We start from the raw sequence: 9,660 nt of genomic DNA on the forward strand, positions 1-9,660 counted from the left end.
CCTAGTATGATGTCTGCTATGACGTCAAATATGACGTCTGTTAATCCTCATATATATAGCAAGGGTTCTACGCCACCTCTCTCTCTATGGCCGATCATAGCAGCAGTAGCTTCACGGCAGTCCATCTCCCTTGAAGCCGTCCTCCGAAGCGTTGTTTTGCACCATATCTGCAGACCGAATCAGCACCCCCAAGTCCTCTCTACCCGTGGACAATCCCCGCGGATCTCTCAACGCTCCCCACTCCTGGTATGTCGGATCCCGAGCCAGAACAGTCCATGGGCAGCGACGACAGCTCAAACAACGATACTCTGTTCCGGATCGGCACGGAGCGCATTGGCCTTCCGAGACGGCCGGGCCGCAGGCTGCCAACGCGGGGCGCTCCACTGCGAGGGGCCGCCGTGAGACGCCATGTTCTACGTTGTCTTGCACGTCGTCAATCTTTTCCTTGCTATCTCCATTCACGGAGCAAATCGGCTCAAGCAAAGCGGCCATTTCCCTCCAGCCAGGAGTCCGCCCCAAGTCAACAACAGACTTTCAGACTGACAATCAGTGACTAACATTTTCGTTCAGCAAGCAGCATGCATGCAGCCCCACTATTCTTCATCGGACGGGTGTCCAGGCGTCCAAGCATTCAGGCTTCCGCACCGCGATCATCGCGTCCCCAGGCAATTCTCCAGGTAAGCAGGCAGCACCAGGCAGTCCCCTCAACCTCGCCCGTGGTCAATTGTACAGCAGGCGCGGATCCCTCTGCTATCACCGGGCAGTTAAGTCTTTAACCGTAAATAAACGGGAGTTTGTGTGAGTTGAAAGATGTCATGTCGCTGCCTGATGATCACCGCACATCGTATATTTCATTCCCAATTCTTCTTGACAGCACGTTGTTGAGATCACGTGATATGCCGGTAAAAAAAATAAAAAATAAAAAATCACGCAACGGGTTATTCAAAACACCCTTGGCCCATGGAGCATGTCCTAGCATCAGTTCGAATGAGTGTTATAACTTTCAGACCGAAGTCAGACGGCCCAGGGGATGCTGACGTCTTTTTCCGTGTCAAGCTACCCAGTCTTAATACACCACTTCCTGTTCTTAACGAATTTCAAAGTGAAATGCCTTGGCGTTTCTTTTACCATAAATAATACCAAAGCTAAAATAATACAGTGTCACGCTAGTCACGTAACAAGAGGCAGCGAATCTCATTGTTATATGTTGGCCTACCATAACATATCACTGCAAGTTGCAGCCATTGAGTTATAATATGAATGGAGGGAGTGTCCCTATCTCCTCCCCGTATGTTTTTGAAGCCAAAATCCGGCCAGATCAGTGAACCAGAGTCTGCGCAGTAGCACCCTTGATTGAGAACCTCTGAGAGCTCCACGCCCCTCTGAGCTGCTGTTTCTAGAATGCGCACAGTGCGTTGCATATTTATATACAGTCTAGCTCCGTAAATATTACACTTTAAGTTGTAATATTTTTGTCTCGCCGAAAGTAACCAGGAAGATTCCCACTACGAGATCAGTTTATCAAAATGACGCCTGTACGAAAATCTGATTTTGGTTGTCGGAGACTTCAGATCTCCGCACTGCTGCTGAGTGCTCTCAGCGCTCTCAGCGCGGGCCGGAAGTGGAGGCAGGCCTCACTCACCCTCAGCCCAACCTAACATTAGCCCATTGAGTGCGCGAGCCAGGCTGCCCGGTCCATCGCCTGGTATATCGTTACTAAGAGAGGAGCTTGTGAAGAACGAACATCCCCACAGTCAAAGCATTTCCCCCAGATATGCATATAAAAAACGTTTGTTGCTTTAATAGCCTACAAAAATAAAACGTCTGTTCGTACGTGATGCTAATCCGCTAGCGATGAGCTAACGGTGCGTGTGTAGGCCTACTACTAGGCCTCATCCCATGAGCCACCCCGACCTCCAGGCCTGCACTACCCAAGCTAAGAGCCCATCTCCCGGCCCCACACACCCAGCAGAGCCACCCGACCTCCAGGCAGCATTACATAACAATGAAGCCGCGTGTCTTGTCTATGACGATAGATCTATAATGTGAAGAGCCTGTCCAGCCAATGACGGCTCGAGACTGGCTGCCACAGCTGCCAATCATCCATTTTTATCCCCTTTTTACATGTCAAATAACTACTTAAAAAAAAAAAAAAAAAGATCAGAAAAATGACCACTTGCACAGGCATTAGCATGATAATGACTATCTAAAAATGATACAAACCACCTTTGAAAAAAAAAAAAAAAAAAAACCATCTGACGTATACTGTGACTATTTCGGTTTTGATTTTCCCAACCACTAACATGAGGAGGCGGGCCTCGTGACCCAATGCTGGATTCAACCGCCAGAGCGGCGATCTAACATGCAGCGGCTTCACTGAACCAGTGTGATGCCCAGTCCATCTTATGATGGGTCCATGGTTGCAACTAGCAGTCTATGGTGCACTCGCAAGCTGGTGAAACCACTGTTTTTCTTTTACTTGTTTATTAACCAGTTCTTTATATCCCATGCATTAAGCATTACATTTCAGCTCTATAGGGTTGCCGCCAGAATGAACCGTTTGCCCCATGGATCTTCCGGTCTGTCCAGAGTGCCCGAGATGCCATGGCACTTCAGCATCAGTGCTTCTCCAGGCCGGGTCCCGTCAATCACCGTGAATCTGCCCAGACTTCCCCATGGGGGGAAAAGATGGTCGCCATCTGAGGACATCATCACCGGCCAGCACCGTATATTTTCATTCAAATAGCTACTAATAATGCTTGCATTCCCATGAATTACTGGCTCGTAATTCTGAAATAATCGTCCCTGAAAGGGCTGAGAGCGTTGAAGCTATTATCATAAGAATTTTGCATCGGGTGAATTCTGTCTGCCTCTCCAGCTAGCGATCCTGTCCATGTGTCATATTGTTTATTTTCAGCTCATCAATCTCATCACGTAATGACTGCTGACCCATACAGCATTGCAGCTAAGCCCAAAATCAGGGGAAAGACCGCTCAGGCCCCAGACCGGCCCCCGGCTCCCCTGTTCCCCATCGCACCTCGTCACCACATGACAAGATCCTGGTTCGTCCTGCACCTCAAGCGGACGCTCCAGAAGTGCAACCTCCCGACGAAGAACTTCTCCAGCCACTCCTTCAGGATCTGAGCGGCCACCTCAGCCGCCGTGCAAGGAGTGTCCTCCGCCTCCCTCCAGTAAACGGGCCGCCGGTCTTCATCAGCATTCTCCAGCTACATCCGCCCGGAGCGGGTGGCCATACCGGCGGCCCAAAGGACCCTCCTCCCTTCATCGGCAAGCATGGCAACGAACAGTGTCCCGGACTTCCGTGCCAAATAATGTCTCGTTGGTGGTGGCTCCCCGAAAAGCACGGCGCCCAGTAAGGCGCAGTAAATCTCCCGGTTAATTTTTGGGGGGAAAGAGAGAGAGCCAGAGAAAGCCAGGGCCAGTCAGAAGGCCAAGTCAGGGGGCCAAGAAGGCCAAGTTAAAATGGTGAGGAGCCAAGGCGGCCAAGTAGGCCAAGCTGGGAAGCGCCAAGTTAAACATTAATGTATCAAGATCGAAGGCCCGACCGAGTTGGGAGCGCCAGCCGCAAATAGCTGTAAGTCGCTAAAAGGTCGAAGGCCAGAAAAGTACCATCAACTACCGGCGCCTGCAGATCTCAATTAACCTCCGGTAATCAGATCTTCCTTTTGGGGGATCCCCTAGCCTATGCAGGTGCCCTCCTCTTGCCTCAAGAGGAGCGCCACTGGCCAATGGAGTCATGCGCCAAAGTATTTGCATGCCGATTGCTAAATAAAGTTTGTCAAATCCTACCAACTGGCCTCTCATGATTGAAGTGAGGTCTCCAGACCATATTTCAAGCAGAAGGCCACTCATGCATAATCCGATCATCCCCTGACGTCAGTCAAGTTCTAGCATAACGTGGTCAGTCAAAGTCCTAGTATGACGTCTTCTATGACGTCTTCTATGACGTCAGTTAATCCTCATATATATAGCAAGGGTTCTACGCCACCTCTCTCTCTCTGGCCGATCATAGCAGCAGCTAGCTTCACGGCAGTCCATCTCCCTTGAAGCCGTCCTCCGAAGCGTTGTTTTGCCCCACCCACCTCCCCAGTCCGCCACCAACGAGTCTTGACTCCTGATCCCACGGGGGGGGATCTCCTAGCCTATGCAGGGGATCTCCTAGCCTATGCAGGTGCCCTCCTCTTGCCTCAAGAGGAGCGCCACTGGCCAATGGAGTCATGCGCCAAAGTATTTGCCATGCATGCTGATTGCTAAATAAAGTTAGTCAAATCCTACCAACTGGCCTCTCATGATTGAAGTGAGGTCTCCAGACCATATTTCAAGCAGAAGGCCACTCATGCATAATCCGATCATCCCCTGACGTCAGTCAAGTTCTAGCATAACGTGGTCAGTCAAAGTCCTAGTATGACGTCTTCTATGACGTCAAATATGACGTCAGTTAATCCTCATATATATAGCAAGGGTTCTACGCCACCTCTCTCTCTCTGGCCGATCATAGCAGCAGCTAGCTTCACGGCAGTCCATCTCCCTTGAAGCCGTCCTCCGAAGCGTTGTTTTGCCCCACCCACCTCCCCAGTCCGATTGCTAAATAAAGTTTGTCAAATCCTACCAACTGGCCTCTCTTGAAAACATGATAGAAATATTATCAGCAAACTTAATGACTAGACTAATTATTCTGATCTGAATGGCATATATCAAGAAACATTGACTCCTCTCTTTGCTGTGCGGTTAATTGTTTGGAACAATCACACAGAAGTGTAACAAATTGGAACAGTCCATCTACTGTCTGATAATATAACATCTAGAGGAGAAGAGAGGAAGAAAATGGATACATCAAATGAAATAAATGACCACCTTAGTCACTCTGCTCACTACAGTAGGTCATCAGTCCTGTAGCCAAGCTTTGTAATGGATGTTAAACATCATGGCCACTATTAAATGCTCCATGCTGGATTTAAATAAATAAACCACTCTGATTAATCAAGCTTGGCTACATGCACAAAGACCAATAAGCATTTTTTTTTTAGCTTGCTTGATTATTTTCCCATGTTTTGAGTGTGCAGCATGGATTTATTAAGATAATACCCGTTTCCCTATTCCATTATTTCAGTCTTATCCCTGTGATTGTGCTTATGTGTTTTTAAAGAGGAGCCCTTTTGGAACTTGGTATAAAATTCAAAAAATAAACACAAGCATTCCTTAGATTCATAAATGCCAAAAATATAGTTATATCATAATTTTATGAAACAAGACGAGCTGAAAGAAAGACTTCTTGTGTTTCCCATTTCAAGGACTTCTGATGATGCAGCTTTCACGATGGCAGCACATCTTCTCATTGCACTTTCTCCTCCGGGTTCACAGGAGCATGTGACATTATCGTTTTCTTCTGACTCACTTCGTTCTATCCTGACTCCTCCCCCTCCCAGACCGCTCCATTTCCAATCTTCACTCCCAGTAATGCACCTCTCTAATTGCATTAGGCGCAACAAAAAAAGAGGAAATGTATGTTCCAGAGGGAAAGTCATTTCTCCGCATCTGCAAGTGATCAAATTTGAATTGTTATGCAGAGAGAGAGGCCATTTATGATTGGATGTATAAAGTAGAGAGCGGGAGCAGGAGGACATGACCACCTCATTACTGGCTGTCACATTAACCACTATGTATACTGTTATACTCCTGGCTGCGACAGGGTCTGTAAGCTGTAACATTTATGATGTGGTGTGTCTCTTTAACAGCTAACATCCATACCTACACATGTCATGATTTAAGCCACCATTGATGTCCCTGCCCAATAGCATAAGCGAGGGTGTATAATATCTCTAATGGGGGTGAGTCAACAACAGATTCTATTTACAATTGGAGTAAATGTAAGAAAGAAAGATCAGAAACTGGAGCAATAATTCATAAATACCCATGATTGAATCAGAGGTAGGCTACACTCACCTGTAGTTGTGAGTCAGCTCCGCTCTGGACCGCATGGGCACCTCCCGGTAACAACCAGAAGTACCCAAGTGTTGCATCAGCGATGTACAGAGGCGTGTGTGTGTGTGTGTGGGGGGGGGGGGGGCAGTTAGTGGGGCACCTGGGGGGCTAAACACCGCTCAAAATTTTTACAAAATTTTGGCAACGGAAAAACAGGCATGGCCATATTCACCTCAATATATCTGAATGATGATTGGTTCTATGGGTACCCACAAGAGTTGCAGACTGTGGAGTGGGGTAGGCGCGGCTGAATGATGTGCTCTTTAAAGGCGGAATTCATTTACCAGCAACACATTTTTGTTCTGAGCTTTTTATATTAGTTTCTGCAGATTATTTTAGACTAAATCCGACATATGCAATACAGAAATTCATTTGAGATTTGTGAGTATAATTTGTTTTTCTGCAAGTGCTTCCTCCTTTTAATCGCGGCCAGCAGATCAAAGCACTTTCTCCGATCAGAAAACTGCCAATTGGTGAGTGGAAATTTCCACGCTGTGGAAAAAAATATGTCACACAATTATAATGATTATTTAAAAACTAATGCATTTATTTCAGATCACATAACTTTTACAAGCAAAAACATAAAAAAAGCGATTATGCAAGAATCAGCTTGACCCTGCGATGGGCATGACTTTTTGTATAACCGCGGTAATGCGATAATCGTGGCAGCCCTAGCAAGTTCTGCACATACTCAGATGTAGGTATTGGGGGTATAGGATGAGTGGGTATAAGATGGTAGTGGGAATGGATGGAGTCTCTGCTGTAGTCTGTGTTCAGTGGCGGCACTCTGTAGCAGCTCTGTGGCAGGCTGGCCTGGAGGTCTGAAGGCTGTCTGGAAGCCTGGGGGAGGAGAGAGGAACTGGCTGGCTGTGGGGGGAGGCAGGTAGGGAGCCCAGCTGCTGGCGGCTCTGTGGTGGAGGGGGAGGTGGCCGTCGAGGAGGCCGCTGTGGAAGGGCTGGTGAGTGGGCACCGTGGAGCTGGCTGGGCTGCCAATCTCTGTGAGCGCCTGCAGGGACTTGATGCAGTGTGGCCGCTTGTCATCCTGGAGACAGTCTAAACTGCTGGCCGCTGAGGCAGGCATGCATGTGATAGCAGGGTCCATCCAACTGGTCGCGTTGTCCCAGCTGAGACTGTGTGAGATGCCTGCTAGCCCTACCGGTCCACTGATGTGGTTAACATTATTGGAGGATGAGGAGGATGAAGAGGCGTTTGGGAGGCACCTGAAGTTGATATTAATATTGGAGGGGAGAACTCTCAGACCATCCTGCCACTCTTTCACTTTTAAGCCATCTATGGAGCCACTGTTCTCTGAGATGGGGATCCCTCCCAGTCCCGTGTTGTGCTGAGGGGGCAGATCCAGGTGTGAGGCAGCACTGGTTGAGTGGTTCAAGTGTGTGAGGTTCTTGCGTGTGGGGACACTCATCCAGGTGTGTCTGGTCACTTGCTGCTGCTGACTGGCCTGGCTGTTGTGACTGCCGTGGAGGGAGGAGCTGTAGTGTGGCTGGGGGAGGTGAGGAGGGCCGCTGGGGAAATGGTGAGAGGCGCCAGGGTTTGGGCTGGGGGGCAGCAGGTTGGGGTCGTGGTGGGACCTGTGAGAGAGGAACCCTGGGGTCAAGGGGGTCTGATCCTGCACCGAGAGCTCCTTGTCTATCAGGTCGGCCAAGGCGTTAAGGGAGACGTTGCATGGGTCAAAGCCCAAATCATCATCCTCCTGTTTGGTGGATGAGCCAAAACCAAAGGCTGCCTTTGTGGAGGAAGACACTGGTATTGTGTCTGATGTGAAGAAGCTCTGTGATTCAGGCGTCATGGGCCAGTCAGAGGCACCACGGGGGGAGCTGAGGAAGGGGGACAGCCGGCCAGCAGGGAGATGGTTTGGATGTCGGAAATTGCTGTTGTCTGAAAAGACTGACTGGGACTCTGCTGCCACGCCCATAAAGGGCGAATGGTCTGTGAGGGCTGCCACAAGCATGGACACCACCAGGCTGGGTTTGGTTAAGCCCGGGGGGGCGCAGGGGGAGTCACTTTTGGGTATATGTTGTAAAGTCTCTCCATTTACCAGACTGATCGATTCTGGAGGCTTGTCACTGCGACTGTTGTCACAGTTACAGATGAAGGGGGACAGGGCAGTACCCTGGCCAGGAGCCAGCTCTGCATCTAGCCCATCTGAAGTCATAACTTCTTGATAGCAGTCTAGCAGTGGAGGGGACTTGCAGTCTTCTGAGAGCCCATTGGCTAGTTTGCTATGCCCCGCAAGTGCCCGCCACCTGTGTTTAGCATTTCCGTTGTTGATCCTCTGTGTTGAGTCACTCTTTGACTTTTCTGCTGCACATGCTGGAGGTTGTACACAGCTAGGGTTCATTTCATAGAGAAATTTGTGCTCACACCTTCTGTGTTTCCCTGCCTGTATATCCTCTTTAGTAAAGCTAGCCGCTTTGTCCCCCTCAGCATGTAGAAACATACAATCTGCTTTGGGACACAGCATACCTTTGAGGAAGTAACTGCAGTGTTTAGCTGTGCCTAAATAAACCTTGAGTGTTCTACCATCAACAACCACATTATTCATACACTGTATTGCTGTGAGAGCATCTTCAGAGCGGATGTAAGTGACATATGCGCTGGGATTTGGCCCATGTGAACCTGCATAAGATGTGCTGTTGTTGATGATCACTTTATGGATTTTCCCAAATTTCCCAAAGTGCCTTTTTAGGATCTCGGGGTCGGCAAGCCGTGGTGACATACCCAAAACAAACACCAGGTTTCTCTGGACCACTCTGAGACCTGCTAGATGCTTTCGGTTTTCCGTCACCTTCTGCTTCTTCTCTTTCTGCTTCCGCTTCTTCCCATTTGTCATCCTTTGGGTCATCTCCTGTGACATGGGCTTGTACACAGCAGGGTTCTCTGGGTAGCGCTTTCTGCAGGCAGGGCAGAGGCCGTTCTCCTCTGTGCAGATGCGGTGCCAGCAGAAGCTACATATCTGGTAGCCGCAGGTGCAGGGGAAGAAGTTGCTGTCATCAATATCCAGCGGCTCCATGCACAGGGGGCACTTCATGGGGTCGTCCTTAATCTCAGGGCTGTGGGACATCCTATGACACGGCATGGGTGTGTGTTGTAGCTGCTCTTTTCTTTGTTCTTCTTCCTCTAATGGCTTTCCGGCAGACAGGGTGCCTTGCAACACATTGCCTCTCACAGGTGGGTAATCTTCTTCTTCGAATCTCTTCTCCTTCTGATGGCAGATGACAGAACCTGTCTGTATTTAGCTAAGGTGCCAGTGACATCACCGATGACATCACAATTGCTCGAGTGACATCACTGATGACATCATCACCGCTAGCATAAGTGACCATCTGTGATTTATGACATCACTGAATGATGTCACAATGTCTGACATCATCAGTGATGTCATAGATCCTTTTCTACTTACACACGGAGGCATTGTGACTGACATCAGTGATTTATGATGACATCATCACTGATAACATCACAATTGCTTGTGACATGATTGATGACATCACTGATTACATCACAATTGCTTGAGTGACATCACTGGTGACATCACAATTGCTCAACATCATCACTGATGTCATGTTCTACAAGCAAAAGGCAGCAATGAAATACTTGCTTACTACAAAAAGATAAGCAGTTTTGGTGTCTGGCAAA

At 48.7% G+C, this 9,660-nt stretch overlaps 1 pseudogene across 1 annotated transcript; it reads right to left on the reverse strand.

Moving 5' to 3' along the window:
- Positions 1-6,694: 6,694 nt before the first annotated feature.
- On the reverse strand, positions 6,695-9,085 carry LOC310780640 (CCR4-NOT transcription complex subunit 4 pseudogene; annotated as a pseudogene). The gene has a single exon. The product of its transcript is annotated as a CCR4-NOT transcription complex subunit 4 pseudogene (transcript).
- Positions 9,086-9,660: the final 575 nt, after the last annotated feature.

The sequence above is a fragment of the Poromitra crassiceps genome, assembly GCF_964638095.1.
Source record: "Poromitra crassiceps genome assembly, chromosome: 8".
NCBI lineage: Eukaryota > Metazoa > Chordata > Actinopteri > Beryciformes > Melamphaidae > Poromitra > Poromitra crassiceps.